This window comes from Zalophus californianus, chromosome 8 (genome assembly GCF_009762305.2).
Source record: "Zalophus californianus isolate mZalCal1 chromosome 8, mZalCal1.pri.v2, whole genome shotgun sequence".
NCBI classification, from domain to species: Eukaryota; Metazoa; Chordata; class Mammalia; order Carnivora; family Otariidae; genus Zalophus; species Zalophus californianus.
In genome coordinates, this window is record NC_045602.1 from 105,222,049 (window position 1) to 105,241,638 (window position 19,590).

At 41.3% G+C, this 19,590-nt stretch overlaps 1 protein-coding gene across 14 annotated transcripts in view; it reads right to left on the minus strand.

The window, feature by feature from the left end:
- PLCB4 (phospholipase C beta 4) overlaps positions 1–19,590 on the minus strand; it is a 414,002-nt gene that overhangs the window by 194,776 nt on the left and 199,636 nt on the right. The window lies entirely within an intron of this gene.

Consider the following 19,590-nt stretch of genomic DNA (forward strand, 5'->3'; position numbering starts at 1 on the left):
ACAGTTCATTGCACGCTGGCCTGGTCATTTCACAAAGGAATCAGCCACCCACCCAGGTAAGGTCTGTTTTAGCATTTACTGAAGTCAACTGGTATTTTTAAGACAAATTCTAATTCAAGTGCCAATAACTATGCAACCCCTTCTGTCTCCTGATATTCTCATGTATGAGTGCATGATCATTAAACAGAGACAAGTCTGGTGCGTCTGTACCTGGGTCAGGTGAGTCTGCTCTCCTACATTCTCAGACTCCTGTATTTCAGGGAAGGCATAAGGTTGATCTAACATAATCAGACCATGGAACCCTGATCTTTGGCAGTGTGGGAAATTACTGTCAGGGCTTTTTAAAAATAAAATCTTCATTGACAACAAACATGTTGGAAAATGACGATGCTCCCTGATGAGTGAAAAGCACTATCTGAAATTTACAGAGCACCCACTTCACCAGATACCCCGTAAGTAGTGTCATTCTTTGACTCACAGGCCAAAGACTGAAGACATCACTTGGCCCACAGCTCTGTGCCCAGGAAGATGCCCTGGAAACATTCCTGAGTACATGATTGTACAGATTCTAGGGACGGAGGGTCTAACAGAGATGCTGATGGCTCATGAAAATACCCTCTCGACCTCAGGCCCTCCCCTTCTGTTATTTTGTTTCCTGCAGATTTTAACAGTCGGTTCAAATCCTCTCTCTGTAAGGTCATGACTCATGCTGACCTCCTTGGAGTGGGTCTTAAAGATTGGGACTCCCACTGCATTTTGTGGCTGTGTTTTAAAGTAGATGTAGTACCTCAAGGTACCTTCCTAGTTCTGCAAAGTAGTATATCAGATTCCAAAGCTTAAATGATTGGCTGCAGACCTGGCATTTCCTTTCTTGGTCAAAAGAATGAAATGTTGGTTCTCAACTACTCTTAGGCATTGAACACAAAGGCTTTAAAAGCCTGAAGAAATGGATGCTAGGGATGCAAAACCAGAAGCCAAAGAATCTCCCCTAAAACACTAATCTCCAGCCTCTTCCATCATAACCTGTAACAGCCTTCCAGTATGCTAAATAAGGACTCACCTCTGCAAAAGTTTTTAAAAATGTGAGGGAGAAACACACCACATAGGTTTATAGGTGAGTTATATTTTCAGCCTACTTGATTATTAAGTCCAACTGAAGGCATCTGCATCCAAGAAATACATAGTAAGTGGGGGGGAACCCCAAACCCTAAACCCCAGCCTATTCTCAAATTTGCATCAATATACACAACTGCATAAGACAGCTCACAATTACATGAGGCACATGGGCTCAATCTAGTGGACAGGACTGCATTCAGAGTGGAAAGGGCTAATTTTAAGACCTGATTCAACCAATTACCATGAAACCAAAGGAGAACCCCACAAATCACTCTTCAAGGAGTTTCCTCGATTGAAGACGGACATGTTTATCATCTCATTTTGAAGGGGTTTGCCAAGGGAGAAGAGATGACGTATGCAGAAGGCTCTTGGAACAATCCAGCTCTCTATACATTATTTAAGGAATTATTTCTTAATAGACACTGATTCTCTTAGCAGCCACAGAGCATTCTAGCCTCTGCCAACCCCTAGATTTTCTATGAATTCCAGGACTAGGAGGACTATGTTGTGCCAAGGGGACAAGGATCAGGCTTTACATACTAAGGGCCACTGCAAGCAAAAATAATTCAATTTTTTCTTTGAAGATGCCCAAATTAGTCACATGAAACCAATAACTCACTTATAACCAAATTACCCTGGAAAGAAATGAATATGTTCACAACAAGACTTGTTTGGCTTGGTTAAAAAAAATACTGTTAGGAATTGACTGTATTTCTAAAAAGTCTAAAAATGTCTACATTGTTTATATTTGTTATTTTTGTAACAAATTAAAAAATATATTCCTACCACACTTAAACAGATAGCTCTTTGTGCTTGATGATTTTTCTTTATAGAAGATGAGTTTGTGAAAAAGAAAATATTGGGACAGCCGGGTGGCTCAGTCGGTTAAGCAGTTAAGTGTCTGCCTTCGGTTCAGGTCATGATCTCAGGGTCCTGGGATCGAATCCCTCATGGGGATCCTTGCTCTGCAGGGAGCCTGCTTCTCCCTCTGCCTCTTTCATGAATAAATAAAATCTTTAAAAAAGAAAGAAAAAATATCTTCATGCTGGTTGTTTTTTCATGCAGAAAGTCAATGCTCACCCCTCTGGATTGTCCCATGTGCAGCCATATGACAGGAAGGTCATTTTAAGGTAAATAATTGCTTATTTTTACTTATAACATACAGTTAGTTGGGTTTTACTAAAACTACTGAAGTAGAGCTATCTAGGCTTGGTCAAAAAAAAAAACTATCTTTTTGAGAACCTAAAATGTAATAAAGGCAATACATAAATATGGGACTCATTTTTGGGAGGATCAGATCTCGTAAAACGACTAGAATTAACAGCAAAAGATAACGTCTATTTGTCCTTGACCTGTTTCTGGTAGAAGGAACTATTTCTACACATGTCCAAATATCATGATATATATTTTCGTAGGTATTGATGATTTGCTAGCACAGAGTCAATCTTGAAAGTAGATTTTTCAGAGGGATTAAGGTGAAAAACCTGTTTAATGTTGGAGGAGAGGGAGAAAAAAGACCATAGGATAGAGATGCACAATGTCCCCCTTTTCCATTTCTCTCCCCAAGCCCAAGTAAATCTCAAAGCCTTTGGTTCTCTATCCTTTGCATATGCAGATCTTCCCTGCATGACTATCTGCCTGGCTCTGTACAGGCAGATCACTGTCCTCATGTCACCATACTTGAGAGGCCCCTCCCGGCCACTCATTTATCAAATAGCTTATCCTACCCCTCCCACCACCAGGAGTTCTCCCCTTGCCTGTTCTATTTTTTCTACATAAGACACATCAACATCTGATATCTATTATTTTATATATTCTATTTTCTATATCACTCCAGCAGAGTAGAAACTTTACGTATTTTCTTTTCTGCTGCATTTGTCATAAAATATGTGTGACACCAAGTTGATGTTCAATATATACTTGTATAGAATGAATAAATGCCTCCCTCTTTTGACTTTTCCGCAATGAAGGAATTAACAGAGGGATCCAAACCTTCAGTGGCCCGATTATGTTGGTGACTCTACGTTGTGACTCGGGGAGAGTAAACAATTAAATGGGACATTAACGTTTCCAATGCAAAAGGAATAAATGAGGGCACTAGGGTTAAATATAGCCTTCTGCCTCTCCCCCCAAGGGATTATCTGTTAGTTATTTCACTGTGTCCCTGCTCGACTAGGACACTATCTAGAATTTGATAGTAGGGAGGGCACAGGCCCCACACTTAGAAACCCAATCCAGCAGGGAAGAAGAGGTAGTAGATAATTCAACACAAGCAGTAAAATATTTTACAGGAATTTAGAGATAAGAGAGGTGACCTCTACCATCATTTTGCTTCTAAAAGCACAAACCACTTCATACAACCCTCTGCCCTCTCTCAAATCCATATCATTACAAGACTCACCTCCAACTTCTGAAAGCCTGAAGATGGAAATTCCTGGTGTCTCTGCATACAACTGACTCTCAAAGGCCTGAATGGATTTTTGTTGAGTAAATAAGCGAGTTATAACTATCATTTCAGACAGTGTTAACACCTAATTGCATAAAAGGTTTTACTTTCAGGGCGCCTGGTTGCCTCAGTCGTTAAGCGTCTGCCTTCAGCTCAGGTCATGATCCCAGGGTCCTGGGATTGAGCCCCGAATCGGGCTCCCTGCTCAGCAGGAACCCTGCTTCTCCCTCTCCCTGCCGCACCCCCTGCTTGTGTTCCTGCTCTATCTCTCTGTCAAATAAATAAATAAAATCTTTAAAAAAAAAGTTATTACTTTCCATCCTCCTTTGCCTCCATCTTCAGTACGGCGCCACATGACTAGGTCCAGCCAAGGGGCTTTGACTAAAGATGAGGCATGATCCTTTTGGGCTAAAACATACTGCTCCTTCTCCAGGCACTATAGACAGTTCGCAAAAATAGCTACAAAGACTTCCCCTCCCCGTATCATGCCCCCTGGCAACGTGACCCTGCAGCTTCTCCGTTCAAGAAGTGAAGATGATTTCTCCACATGGATCTTGGATCTGGGTTTGGCATTGTGACTTGGCTTTGTTGCAGATCAGACACATGAAAAGCATGTACAGCCCTTGTACATTGGGGCTTTCTTTCTTGTTTCTTTTTGGAACTCTGAGACCACTATGTTAAAAGACTGAGGAAGCCTGCTGGAAAGAGAGGCCACATGGAGAGAAGCCTCCAACAAGCCAGTTATCCTGGCTGAGACCCCAAATACGGGGTCAAATACGGGGATTCAGGCCATCTTAGATCATCCAGTCCTAGCTGAGCCACTCCAGACTAATAAAACTAATAAAGCCTCCAAATGAATATGCAAAACTGTGAAAAATAACACAACTTTTTTTTTTTTTTTAAATCCATAAAATTCTGGGGTGGTTTGTTACGTGGCGAATGCTAACTGCTACACCTGCTGAACAAGGATGGGTAGGTTGAGAGGTTTCTACAGGTCAGCGCACAGTCCGGTTATGTTACGTAAACACTGCTGTTAAAAAGGATGAAGATGATGCAGGGAAGAATGAAGAGAATCCAGGGGAAAAAAAAAAAAAGGAACAGTTAGAAATTAGCAAAGCAATCCAGGCTGTGCATATGGGAGAATAAGAAAACCAAAGTCAGCTACCTGTGACTATTTCAAGCCAGGATTTAAAACTGCAACATCAGTTTTCTGGAAGACAGTAATTATTAGGAGCACAAATCTGTCCACTTGACTGTGAACAATTTGACATAGAAAGGTTTGTATCTTACCTGTCTTTGAATCTCCCCCACCTGCTTCTCCCAACTCTGTACGGAGCAGAGTGACTGGTATTTTATGAGGCAATTAGAGACTCTTAGAGGAGGATGGAATAGTCGAATGAGGAAAGAAATGACTCTGTTATGCAATGCGGTAACAAAGTGTTAAGTCTACACTTTACTCCACATTCCTTTGATGTCAGGCTTTGTGTTCTCCCAAATTGTTCTTATTTATGGCTCCCATTCTGTTCATAGGAATAAGTAAGGCAAAGATTGTGTGATAAGTAACAATCATGAAGGCTCCACATTAGGGCATTTGGGTTTTATAATAGCATTTTACAGCAGGGACTGTAAAATAGCCATTTACAATATTTAGCTGCACTTTTTTACTTCTGGATGTTTTACTTTCTGTTTCACCCCGATGGCTGATATTTGTAAACTGGTATCCAGACAAATAATGTAGTTATGTAATATTTATTGAAATTTTTGAGTGTTTAATGCTTCAATACTTTTTTTCTAATTAAGCTAAATAAGAAATATTAGCCATCTAATGATAGAGTTTTCCCGGGGACCCTAAATTTAATTCATTCTCAACCTAACTTTACAAAATCATTCAGCTCCACATTTCCAACTAAACACAGATTATCATTTTTAAATATAAGAACCTACACTTTGTGAGCAAATTTAGGTAATATATGTGATAAACATAAAAGTAAAACATTTTAGAATTTAGAGATCTATTTAGCTTCACCATTCAGTTGACTGGCTTTGCCCCAGGCTAGAGTGTTTTCATTCTATAATTTCAACCTAATATACCATGAACTGTTTTGAATGTGCTTATATGCTTAGCCTATGGACCTGACTCAGCCAGATAAGTAGAGTTTCAAATTTTTCTTTTACATGCAGAATATCACTTGGATAATTCACAGATTATTAGTAGTCACATTTTCAAGTATTTAACTTTATTTCCCATTGTCTGTTTTTTTTTTGTTTTGTTTTGTTTTTTGTTTTAAGATTTTATTTGACAGTGAGAGAGGGAACACAAGCAGGGGGAGCGGGAGAGGGAAGCAGCAGGCCTCCTGAGGAGCAGGGAGCCCAACGCGGGCCTCGATCCCAGGACCCCGGGACCATGACCTGAGCCAAAGGCAGATGCTTAACGACTGAGCCACCCATTGTGTTCTAAAATGTTTTCTCACATCTAACCTGTATCAATACTCTGTATGATAGGTGCTATTATTGTGTCTGTTTTACAGATAGGGAAATTAAGGTCTGGGGCAATTAAGTCATTTGCCAGAAGTCACAAAGCTATTATATGATGGGGCCAATATCTGAATGAAGCCCACCTCATCTCAGTGGAGAATTCCACTTTCTCTTAAAAAAAATTAATAAAATAGTTCTTTTGAAAAGTGAAGTTTCCAAGAAAGTTTGGAGCATGATTTAATAGGGGAAATTCCAAAGAAACCTTCAAAGCAGAATCTATTATGTAAAATGTGGTATAGCTTTTTTTTGGGGGGGGGGGTGTCTCATGGAGCAGATGTTTTTTGCCTTAAGCTAATAGTTTCCTTCCTGTCTCCTTCCTTTGCTGAACCATAAGATGAGCAGGCCTTCAGGCGCTGTTATTATGAACATGCACCCAGCATACAGAACCACACTTCTGTGCTGGGATTTATCTATGGATTTAATAGCTGGATTTACTGAAGCATGCTTGGTGAGGATTTGTGTCTCCCTCCAGTTCAATGATCTTCTCTTAGAGTGAACTTTCATGAAGGAAAGTTGGGGCCAAAGTTAAGAGCCAATGAAGAGCAGGTCAGACTCACAGCAAAAACAAGGCACAAACACAGGTATTCGATGACATTAAAAATCCAAGCAAGGCAAGCATGACTTTTCTTCTCATTTTTCTTCCTGAGGAGAATGCTTTCCTGGTTGCTGACTCCAGCTAATGGGATGAGAAATCTACTGACATTAGGACAGCATCTCACCTCCCTCCCTGCCCTCCCCATCACACCAGGGCACTCCATCTTTCAGGTCAAAGAAGGGAGCAGAACATACTTGCCCTTTGATAGGCCTTCCTGCCTCCTCATCCCAACTTGGGAATCCAATATGAAGAGCCAATGTTTTGGCCCCAACTTCCCTGGGAAATGGGAGTAACCAAATGGCCCTTGGGTCTGAAAGTCAATGAATCTCATTCCTGGGGACAAACTCAGATCAAACTTCTCAGGGTACATGCCCTGATAGGGAATTAATCTTTACCCCCAGAAACTCCACAGCTCCCTCCTCTAGTCAGAGGGCTGATTTTTTGTGTACATGAGTCTCTTGGTTCCTTTTGGCTCCTAGCAACCAAACAAGTCAGTCCCCATCTCAGCTTCGGTATCTTGGCTTTACCATCTGCAAAATACAAAAGGGGCTACCTGGACAACAGCCAGTCTGTTTATAGTGGAAAACTTGGAACACCCTAAACCTCCAACAATAGGGTGAGGTAAAGTGTGACAAAGCCCCACGATGGAACAGTACAAGGCCATTAAAGGTGACGGTTTCAAAGAGCTTTTCATAACATGGGTACATGCTGGTATTTTAAACTGTAGAATGTAATACATGATTCCAACTATTCAAAAAGATGCACACAAACAAAATGCAAAAGACTTGAAGGAAAATACTCAAGTGTTAGCCGGGGGTTTCATTTGGGTGAAGGTTTCTTGCCAAGTTTTTTTCTTTTTATAATGCACTAAATTTTTAAATGATCGTATCTTAGATTTTTAAAAAATACTCCAATCTCCGTAAGAGATTATCAACATGATGACGAGCTCTTGGAAGCTGCCGAGTAAGACAACTGTTGATACCCCTGACATTGTTTTCATATCTCACAGTTCAGCTTAATTTCTCACTACTCACGCTTCCCTGGACTTTCTTCCCCGGACTTTCTTCCCCATTGTTGTCTCTGCCTTAAGTGAACCCCCGTCCATCTAGCTTCCCATCTTACAATCCAGTCTGTTCTTTGAAGTCTGGTTCATGCTCCTCCAGATGCTCTCACGTTCTCTCTTCCCTTGAACCCACAACCCTTTTACACACCCCTCCCAGGCAATGAACCTTTCCATCTAGTGCTAGAATCATTTCAAGCTCATGTTGAAGCCTGAGAGAAATTTTAGACACATAGGAAACTGAATTCATCTTTGTATACCCCACACAAAGCCTCACACACAGGAAGCAATCAATACTTGCAGATAAAGGAACAGAGATGAAATAAACAGGAAAAAGAATAAATTAGTAAGCAAAGTATTTAGTTTTAGGTTTTATTCTATAATCTGTCCTTAGAGATCTTCCTAGTCTCTAGCCAGGTGCCAAACCCCAAATTTTGGTGCCCACAATCACACAGAGTTATCAGCCATCTTGCTTAACTGAAGCTGACCAGCATCCAACATATCGGCATTATACATGCAACCCACCAAAGGAAGGAAATACAATAAAACTTGTAACTAGATGGGGAACTCCATAGGGCAGAGCCTGTGAATCTTTCTCATTTTTGTGTTCTCCTGGAACATGGTAATTTCTTAATATGTGCTGGTTAAACGAATGAATTGAGGGAACGAACAGTCCTTGCCTGAGATGACCCACGACAGTCGTGCACGTATGGATAATGTTCATTTTCATGTCAGTTGTCAATGAAAACCTATAGCAATGACCATGTTAGATGCCACTGGAACCCCCACTCTCATCTCTGCGAGCTGTGAGATCCTATGCAGCTCCCTCAAGAGGCATGCTGCAGGCAACAGTATCTACCTACTAAGTCCCTGTTACTGTGGTATTAGGTAAGGGCACGCAGAGGACTGAGCACAGTGCCCAGTAACAAGTGAAGCATGACAGGAAAGGAAGCTCTTATTGTTATTGGGAGCACCTGTTGGAATAACCGTGGATGAATCAGTAAGCAAACACCTTTGCTCAAAGATTTCCCAGCATGCCATTTTGGAATTTTATAAGGAGAGTTACTGTGCTTGTCTTGAGTAAAAGCACTTGCAAACTTAGAATAACTGAGTTTCTGGGTGTCCTGCGTAAGCAATGTACACCCTCACGCACCATACTGTTCTTAGAAATCCAATCCTGCTCGGAAATCTTGCCAATGGAACATCAATACCAACTCGTTTTCAATTTGACTGCAACAAAATACACTGGCCTGGAAATGGCAAACACCTTCCCTGATTTACAGAATATTTCAGTAGACAGGAGAAGGGCACTGCCAAGTATTCAAGTCTTACGGTTCGCAAGCCACCCCTCCCACCCACCGGCAGTTGAGAAGTACTGTTGTAACCAGGAGATTCCACACAACTGTAATTCTGCTCGCCCTGACCTTAAGCAAGTTTCTGTTCTCAGTGTCCAGAGCTCCAAGAAAATAAGATGGAAACATTTGCTCTGAGTGGCTTGTGAGATTTAATTGAATAAAAATAGCATAAAGTTACCTTCTAAGGCAATCATGCGGTCCTGTGCTAGAACAGGGGTACTGTTCCTGATTTATTTTAAGGAAGAAAGCACATACACAGAGGAAAATTATCATGAGAAAAGAACTGTTGAAAAATGGTTTTACTTTATGGTTTAAAAACAGCAGTGTCTGGCCTACGCACCAATTAAACCATGGACTTTAGGCCCCATTTCTCCTATACAGGTAGTTGTCAATGAAAACCCAAAGTCACAGTCATCTGTCATGGCATTTGGGGCCCTGGACAGGAGACATCCCCCTTCCTTCATTCTCTGCAGTGAATGGTGCCCTAAAGGAAAGGAGTACCGTAAGACTCCTAAGAGAACTGTTCTCACCACAGGAAAGACCCTTCCTGACACTCATCAGCTATCAACGATCTAACCTGCAGTGGCCTTTTTGTAACTGTAGCACAGGGTTAACAGTTGAAACCCCAGTAATTGGACCGCTGTGGGAAATTTGGAATCGGAGGACAGATGGTTTCATAGTGTGCATCTTTCATCTGTTTTTGCCCTAACGATAAACTGTAGCAGGGGAACTGCTTGGTCTGAGACTCGGAACTCAGGATTCTCATGTTCTCAGGAAAAGAAACAAAGGAGCTCTCTTTAGAAAAATCAAATTGTTGTTAACAAACCCAAACAGCAAAGTTCTCTTTTCTTCTGTTTTGTTCAGGCCTGTTTGGCTTTATCTATGGAAACAGCGCAGGCTTTTCAAAAACTGGCCTGAGCGGTCATTCAATATTATGTTGCTAGGTAGTCCTTTCTAGGTTAAACATGTTTATGCCGCATAAAGGCTGAAATTTCACTCAACTGGTTATAGCCCGTGACTAACAGAGTGAATCTACCTCTTCTCATGTATGGAAGAAAGAGGCCAGTCACACGTTCGAATCTGGTTGAGAAGTTGGATTACAGGAACCGGGTCCATGGCTTCTCAGGCTTTACCCTACATCCAGACCATGAGCCTGTTAAAAATGACCAGTCCTGCTCAGCAAGTCTGGGGGTGAGGACTAAAACGCACATTTCTAACAAGCGTCCTGGTGATCTCCATGCTACGGGTCCATGGACCATATTTTGAGCAGCCCAGGATTGGGATTTGGATCTTATTTTCTGGAATTGCTCCTTATCCAAGGACTTCGACTGTGGCCAGTGAGCTCGTGGTAATAATGTGTGTGGTAAGATGGGAAGAAAGAATATGTTGGGGCGCCTGGGTGGCTCAGTCATTAAGCGCCTGCCTTCGGCTCGGGTCATGATCCCAGGGTCCTGGGATCAAGCCCCACATCGGGCTCCCTGCTCGGTGGGAAGCCTGCTTCTCCCTCTCCCACTCCCCCTGCTTGTTTTCCTTCTCTCACTGTTGTCTCTGTCAAATAAATAAAATCTTTAAAAAAAAAATATGTATACGGACGCATGATTCTTTTTTTTTTAATTTTTTTATTGTTATGTTAATCACCACATATCAGACGCATGATTCTAATAGGGGCTTATGACCTACTACTGACAGATCAGCCAAATCCATGCATTCCTGACCTTCCGGGGCCCACACACAGCCCCATTTACCTGCCTCCCTTGCAGTTAGGTAGAGCTGTGTGATGGTTCTTGTCTATGAAAGGAGAGTCGCAGTGATTGGTACCAGACCTACGCATGCTCATAACATCCTCCCACATGCATTCATCCCTCTATGCAATCTGCCTCTTCTAGGTGGCCATTATCCCCTGGGGGAACTTGGAAGGTAGATATGAAAGATGTCAGAGCTCTCATCAGCTTCATCCCCGAATAACTGAAAACACACAGCAGCCCCGCCAACCACTTCACCTGCCTCATACTGCTAGATGAGCAACACACACGTGAGCCATCATCTATTTGTGGCCGCCCTTGTTAAAAGCAGCTAGCCCACCTATGAAATACCTTTCCAATCTTTTTCCTTCCCTTCTTCCTCTTCCCTGCCTCCCTACTGTGCTCTCCCCTCCACTAGTCCCATACATATCCTAAATTATATGTATTGGTTAAAAGCATCAACTTTGAAATGGAAACATTAGGTCCAAAATCATTTCCATTCTTTCCTTGTAACAGAATTGGACAAGGAAGGCTAGATAAATTTCCCAACCTCATTTTCTTCAGCCCTCCCCTCCAATAATCATCTCACTGCTCACCTCTTGGGAAGGTCACATAAGATAATGCGCATAAAGCAGTTAGCACTTTACTTGACCAAGTAAAGCACTCCATAAATAGTGGTCTTTCTTCTGTTCTTCTATTCTTCTGTCCTTTTTTTATTCTCATATGAATAGGGTCCCATTTGATAATAAGCCACCTGCTTCCTCCCCCCTGCCCTGTGTCATATGTAAGGAATATCATAAATCATTGTCCGTGTGGTTGACATCAGTATCATCCACAATATGGTACAATTCTAAAAGAGCCTCCATTACATTCAAAGAGTTCCAAGCTTGAAAAATTTTTCAAGCATAGTGAGCATGGTTATATATTTCTCACACCTGAATGAACAAACATTACAAAGCTAAAAGGGGGAAGGAGGAAAAGGACTAGGTAATTAGTACAGATTTTTAAAATTTTACACAGGCAGGGAATTCACCATTTGCAAATCTGGATTGTACAGAAAAAGCAGGATTGTCAGCTAGTGAGGGACATTTATGTGATACATTTATTTTCATACTGGAGCAACAGATAAAACCTATCAGCCAGGAGAGAAACCCTCTAAAGAAACAGCTTCTGTTGTCTGAGTGTTCCAGAAACAAAGCATAGAGCAAAATAAGGCATGGCTTTCACAGGACAAATGATATGTTTCTCTTTAACGCTATGGTATGTTTAAGGATAGCATTTTCCATTATAAAAGTGCATTGCCCAAGGTTGCTGGAAATAACTTTGTTGTTCCCATACACGTGAAGGTTCATATACGCACGCAATTTCAAACGTGTTTACATGTGTAGAAATAGAATAAAGTCCAAATCTGATTATTTGGAGGTAAAGACATGTTGAGTCTTAACTCCTAAGGAGTATAGCACCCATGATAAGGGAGAAGCTTCACAGAATCCCTTTCACCCTGCTGGTGGATTTTACTCTCTTTCTGATGGCAAATTAGATCAGCACTGCTATTCTTTAGAGACTGCATACATACAAAGTTTACTGAAAGAATGTGCCATGAGTAATATGAACTGAAGAAACTACAGATTTCTACAGGAAAGCCAAAAGGGCCAGCAGTACATGGAGAACTATGCACATCGTTCCTCTGACACTGAACTTGCCTTTCTCTTTCTAAAGGGAAATGAACTGTGAGAACAAGCAAATGCTGACCTGGAACAGAAACTGTGAAATTCACACTTTAAGCTTTAAAATGCAACTCTGTCCTCTCAGTGCTCTCTGTTGTCCCCCCAATCAGATAGGAAGTCCGTCCCACTGATCCTAACCTTTGGATCTCCCTCGAATCCGCCCCCTTTTCATACCCCAGTCTGAGCGTCCATCACTCCTTCTCTGGGCTGCAGCGAGGTCTCCTCGTTATTCTCTGCATGCAGTCTTCTAACTTGCCCTTCCCACTATTCCCTATGTAGGAGTCTAACTCGCTATTCTAAAAATTCAAGTTTAATTATATCACCTGATTAAGACCCTTCAATGGCTCTCCACCATCTATAAAATGAAAATTCATTTAATATGCCTTAACAAAGACTTATATAATCTGGCTCTCACATCATACCTGTATCACCCACCCCAAACTTGCACACACATTCCCCAACTACAGTGACCAATGCTGTATATGGTGTACCATCCGAACAGAGCCTCCACTTCCTCCTTCTTCACTTGGCTAATTCTACCCATCATCTAAGACTGAACACAGATACCACTGACTCTGGGAAGCCTACTTTAACCCACAACTCAGGGGGAGGCCCCCATTGGAGATCCCCCCTCCACTTCTGTTTCTCCTACCTTAACAGCAGACTTCAGTACTTAAAACTATGGGCGCTGGGGTCAGACTGCCTGCATTCAAATCCCAGCTATACTTCTTATAGTTGTGTAATCTTCAGGAGGTTACTTAACCTCTCTGTGCCTCAGTTTCCTCATTTGTAAAATGGAGACAATCACGGTGCCTACCTCAATAGGGCCATTTTGAGGATTAAAGGAGGTCATACAGAAATAGCTTAGAAGAGGGCCTGACATCTAATTATTGCTCAATAAATGTTAGGCAGAAGTAATCATAAAAGTGGTAGCAGAATCATCCTATGCTCCATCTATATATAGGTCTTTCACCGTTGATTACATGCTTTGCAAAAATAGATCTATCATCATCCCTCCTCCATCGTACTTGACCCATGTCAAACATTGAATACATTATTTTTTTTAAAGATTTTATTTATCTGAGAGAGAGAGAGAGAGAGAGAGAATGCAAGCAGGCAGAGGGAGAGGGAGAAGCAAGCTCCCCACAAAGCAGGGAGCCTGATGCAAGGCTCGATTCCAGAACCCTGGGATCATGACCTGAGCTGATGGCAGATGCTTAACCGACTGAGCCATCCAGGTACCCCGTAATACATTATTCCTTAATAAACATTCACTAAGGATTTAAACCAATCAAAGATTTCCATCTTCTGGAAGAGTTTTCAGCCTCCTCTGAGTTACATGTGTAGATTTCCTCCCATGCAACTTTAAAATCTTTTTCAAAAAAATAATTATAGAAGCACCTGCTGTTGGGGCACCTGGGTGGCTCAGTCGGTTAAGCATCTGCCTCTTGGTTTCAGCTCAGGTTATGATGTCAGGGTTGTGAGATCAAGTCAGGCTCCATGCTCAGCACAGAGTCTGCCAGAAGATTCTCTCCCTCTGCCCCTCCCCCCACCACTTGTGCCCCACTCACATGCGCTCAGATAAATTAAAAAAAAAAGTACCTGCTGTGTATCAGACACTGTACTAGGTACACCAAAAGAGGCAAAATGAAAAGAGAAAAACGATTCTTGTAACCAGAAGTTCATTGCTGCTGGTAAATAAGCTGGGATGACTTTTTTTTTCTTTTCATTCTATTGCCTAGACTTTTTTCCTTTAAATTTTTTATTGTTATGTTAATCACCATACATTACATCATTAGTTTTTGATGTAGTGTTCCATGATTCATTGTTTGTGCATAACACCCAGTGCTCCACGCAGAACGTGCCCTCTTTAATACCCATCACCGGGCTAACCCATCCTCCCAACCCCCTCCCCTCCTGAACCCTCAGTTTGTTTTTCAGAGTCCATCATCTCTCATGGTTGGTCTCCCCCTCCGATTTACCCCCCTTCATTCTTCCCCTCCTGTTTTTTCCTTAACATATATTGCATTATTTGTTTCAGAGGTACAGATCTGTGATTCAACAACTTGCACAATTCACAGCGCTCACCATAGCACATACCCTCCCCAATGTCTATCACCCACCCACCCACCCCATCCCTCCCACCCCCCATCACTCCAGCAACCCTCAGTTTGTTTCCTGAGATTAAGAATTCCTCTTAACAGTGAGGTCATATGATACATGTCTCTCTCTGATTGACTTATTTCCCTCAGCATAACACCCTCCAGTTCCATCCACGTTGCTGCAAATGGCAAGATCTCATTCCTTTTGATGGCTGAATATTCCATTGTATATATATATACACCACTTCTTCTTTATCCATTCATCCGTCAATGGACATCTTGGCTCTTTCCACAGTTTGGCTATTGTGGACATTGCTGCTATAAACATCGGGATGCACGTACCCCTTCGGATCCCTACATTTGTATCTTTGGGGTAAATACCCAGTAGTGCAATTGCTGGATCATATGGTAGCTCTATTTTCAACTTTTTGAGGAACCTCCATACTGTTTTCCAGAGTGGTTGCACCAGCTTGCATTCCCACCAATGACCTACCTTTTTCATTAGAACAAAGACCTTGCCTAATATGAAGCAAGACCTTCTCTGGGATTTTAAGGGCATGTTCACCATAAAATGTATCACACCTACTCACCCTCTGGGACCACAGTATCCCAAAACAGTGTTATTAACAGCCCCCAGAGCTGAGCTCCTATAGTTTATTTGCTTTGCAAAGAGCCACCTAGGAAATAGACAATCTGCCACAATGAAATGTACTTAGAAAGTGCTGAAACAATGTTGTCCAGAATAACATTTAATGTGGGGGGGGGGGGGGACTGATAGCCTAGGTTGGCAACTTAGCACTTTATAAGCACTTTAATAATTACAGCAATGTATAAAGCGTAACACTTCATCTTGGATTTCTGACCGCCAATCAGATGCATCCTCATTAGCAGAGCATTTTTTTAAAGTACTAAAGCACCTACAAAGTTTAGGGTACAAGGCCCTGATCTTAGTTCCATCAAATTATTATTTTTTTAAGATTTTATTTGTTTGACAGAGAGAGACACAGCAAGAGAGGGAACACAGCAGGGGGAGTGGGAGAGGGAGAAGCAGGCCTCCCTTTGAGCAGGGAGCCTGATGCGGGGCTTGATCCCAGGACGCTGGGATCATGACCTGAGCTGAAGGCGGATGCTTAAGGACTGAGCCACCGAGCCCACCCCCCCTGGTCAAATTATTTTCAAATGATATAGCAAAACCTGATTGCAACAAAGTTCTGTTTAGAAGATTTTTGTATATCAGGAGGTCAAAAGACGTCCCTCTTAAATCTAATAAACACCCACTCTAAAAGCCTCAACTGATGGAGAAAGCCTGGACATTAAATGCATCTTCTGACTCCAGGCACAGGTGCTGTAAAGAAGTTCCACTGTTTGCATTTGGACAACCCTTCTTGGAAGAAGCTCAGTTTCTAATTAGCCAACTCACTGGTCCACAAACATTTTATGCAGGATGTATTAGTTACTCATACCTCACATTGTTCAGAAATGATTTATGGAAGTCATCTGGATAAGCAGGTATCTTAATTATAGATACATATAATTATATGTATACAAAATAGTGCTGACAATGTTAATGTCTTCTAAATGACATCAAGCTTACATGCAAAGGTAAAGCCAAAACTCAGAGGTGAAAAGCATGGACTCTGTTACCAGGCAGCCCTGGGTTCAAGTTCTTGATGAGCTACGTAAATTTTGGGGAAGTACCTAACTTCTGTCAACCTCAGCTTTTTAACTTGTTAAATGTTGATAGAACTACTACCTCCCTGATAAGGTTATGAGGCAGTGAACAGAATACACGGGATGTCTGGAGTATAGTAAGCATAAGCAAACTTCTTGGTTTCTTCACCCCTATCTGCTCAGCTAAGCCTAAGAAAGTACAGAGCTGTCAGGGTTCAAATAAGATATAAAATGGACAACCAAGAGACTTGACATAACGAATGATCACAGAACCCTTCAGGAAGAAGGAGGAGGAGAAGGCCTCAAACTAGGAGAATCCAAAGCTCATTTACTGCATTCTGCCCATTAAGTCTACTGGGAACCTGATACTGGATGATGCAACCTTTTTTCTCTTTTTCTGAGCTGTTGGCTAACAGTGCTTTCTCCTGCTGCAAATGATAAACCAATTTCTACAATGAATCATCAAAATATGCTGAAATCTGTCTAGAGGAAAGGCTCCCTTGAATAGAGCCAAAAATATTTCCCCTTTTTTGAGATGGAAATTTAGGTGGCCTTGGTGGCCTTTCTGTTCTAATCTGGCACCAATCGAGATAATTCATTTAAAAAGTATTTCATCTTTTGGGAAACTGATTGAGGTGGTATGAATAGGCACTTGCTACATTGTAGGTACTTGGTCTAAATATCAGAATGGAAAGAATGGAAAAAGTTCCATTTCTTGAGATTTGTCTAATCTCCTATTCGAATCATAATTAACTACATAACCTGATTGTCAGTAAAGAACACTTAGTTTGAGATCACCCAGAAAAGGGAAGACATTTGCCTTCTTCCTTTCTTTATTGTGATTAAGAGGCAAAAGGAGATTCATAATATCCATGCTATTTTTAAAAATACAGAGATTCTGAACAAAGGGAAATGTGATATTCTCAAAAGTCATGAATAGCCTACGCGTACAGTGGAATACTACTCAGCAATAAAAAGAAAGGGATTATCTATACAAGAGACAAGACAGGCAAAACTCACATGCATTGTGCAAATGTCAGACTCAATACACACTGTATGATTTTACTCTGGTCACTGGGGAAAAGGCAAAGCTATTAATGATGGAGAAAAGATCAGTGGTTGCCAGGGGTTTAGGAAAGGGATAGACTACCAACGGGCAGCAGAGTTTTTTGGAATGTCAGAACTGGTGTGCACCCTAATTAGGTCAGTGGTTAAGCACTCCATGCATTTGTCAAAACTCCTATAACTTATACCAAAAATATAAATTTTACTATCTGTAAATTTAAGCATAATTTTTTAAAAAGAAAATATGCTTTTTACTTAGGTTTAATCTTAACACTATTTTAAACTTACCAGAGAGGTGGGTTTCTCTTGATTAAAAGGTACTTCATTCATAAAATCCCAGGAGAACCTACTTCTTCCTTCACCTTTCATTGGTTTAACAAAAATTGTATAAATTTAAGGTACACAACATGATGTTTGGATATAGGTATGTATCATGAAACGATTACCACAAGCAAGCTAATTACCATTATCATATCACATAGTTAACATTTCTTGTGTGCGGTGAGAACACTTAAGATCTACTCTGGGCAACTTTCAAGTATATGATAGTGTTATTAACGATATTTGCCATGCAGAACATTAAGTCACCACAATTTGTTCATCCTACATAACAGAAACATTGTACTCCTTTGACCAGTATCTCTCCATCTCCCCTAGGCCCCGGCAACCACCATTCTACTCCCTGCTTTAGGAGTTTGGCTTTTTTGGATTCCACATATAAGTGAGGTCATGTAGTGTATCATTCCATGTTGCCACAAATGACATGATTTCCTTCAAGGCTGAATATTTGTGTGTGTGTACACAAATACATACATATGCATGTTTTCCTTTATCCATTCATCCACTGACAGACACAGGTTTTTCCCACATCTTGGCCATTCTGAATAAGATGGCAATGAACATAGGAGTTGATAACAGAGATACTGATTTTATTTCCTTTGGATATATACCCAGGAGTAGGATTGTGGAATCATATGGCAGGTCTATTTTTAATTTTTTAAGGAGGAGAACTGCATTTCTTAAAACTGCAGTATACACTGTGGATGGTCTCCGTATACTTCTATTCTACCCTTCCTTAGTAGGCCAGCTAAACGCTAAATGTCCAAGACTCCTTTGCAGCTGGGTTCCAATTAGAATGGAACCAATTTGAAACACTTGAATATCTGAAGGGCAGTGACCATCTTCCTGCTGCTGGTGCTCCTGGTGGGCAAGGTTTGAAAGAGGTCTTAGGGTGGCCCCTGCAATGCCAAAAAGGGCATGCCCTTATACTGAAAAGTCCAGAGGTGGCCACACTATTCCTCAGCCTCTAGCTGTGCAAGTCATTCGGTAAGCACCTAATCTCCCCGCACTAAATCTTTTTCTGCTTGAAACACCTAGCATGTTTTTTTTTTTCCCCTGCCATGATCCCTGTTGATATAAATTTGATTTATAAAATGGCCCCAAGTCATGATCCCTAAAGATAGGATTATTTGGAAGTTCCAGAAAAATTCGATTTAAATTCAGCAATCCATGGCCAAAGTGCAGCTACCTTCTGTCTAGATTTTTCAGTAGCACTCGGTGCTTGCTGACTATGTTGGAATGATGACATTTAACAAATCTGCTTATTGGCGACAGCTCCAGGCTGATAATCCACAGTGTCAATCAAACCTAGCAGAAAAAGACTACTTTACAGGTATCTCAAAGTCTCAAATTGAGCTTGTTAATTCTGGTCGGTCAGATCTAGGTAGTCTGTCAATTCCTAAACCATTCCATCCCTAGCTTTGAGAGGTGATAGCCCAGGTCACTACCATTACTGACAAAGGAAGCCAAAACACAAACCTTTCATCTACTGATCAACTGTTAGCCTGTTCTTCATAGGTTTTCTGTTGTTCATTACTTGGGGAGTTTAAATGCATCTTTCCTTCTCTGTTAACAACTAAACACACTGGTTAAGCCTAAAGTAAGTGCTACAGACTTGTTTAAAGAAAAACTCCTCATGAGACTTGGCAAACATAGCCTGAGGCTTTAGGAATAAGCCACGTTTTTAGATGCCAAGGGACTGAGCTACCTACGCTGTTACACTCTAGGGAAGATACCTGAGCAAATTCAATATGCCCACCCACCTTGCTCAAACACTAGAACAAGCATGTGACAAGGTTCAGAAGAGAAATGTATTAGTGAGGTTAAGTGCCACGGA